Genomic DNA, 404 nt, shown 5'->3' with positions numbered 1-404 from the left:
ATTTCCCTTTGTTAATTTTTTGGCCAGTAAAATTTTTTTATTCCCCTTTATTATTCATTACCATTAGCACTTTTTTCTTTATTTCCCCCACTGTCTTTTATTATCATCTTTTCATTAGCGTCATTGTTATATCTTTAAAATATTAAAATTTATTGTTATCATTCCCAACCCTCAGTTTTTGAAATTAAACCATCACCCTAAATCTTTCATTTTCATCCCTTTTTTTAATTTAAAATTTTATTTTTTTCCTCATCTTTATGTAAAATTTCTTTCAGATTTTTTTTTCTCTTCGCGAAATCCCCGACGCCCCTTCAGCACCCACTATCAAAATTTTTTCTCGAGATTTTTAAAAAAACCCTGTGTAGGGCGTCATGTATTTTTTTTTTATTATTTTTGGGTCCCAC

Source organism: Penaeus monodon, chromosome 34, assembly GCF_015228065.2.
Source record: "Penaeus monodon isolate SGIC_2016 chromosome 34, NSTDA_Pmon_1, whole genome shotgun sequence".
Lineage (NCBI taxonomy): Eukaryota > Metazoa > Arthropoda > Malacostraca > Decapoda > Penaeidae > Penaeus > Penaeus monodon.
The sequence above is the reverse complement of the archived record's forward strand: the minus strand, read 5'-3'. Positions refer to the sequence as shown.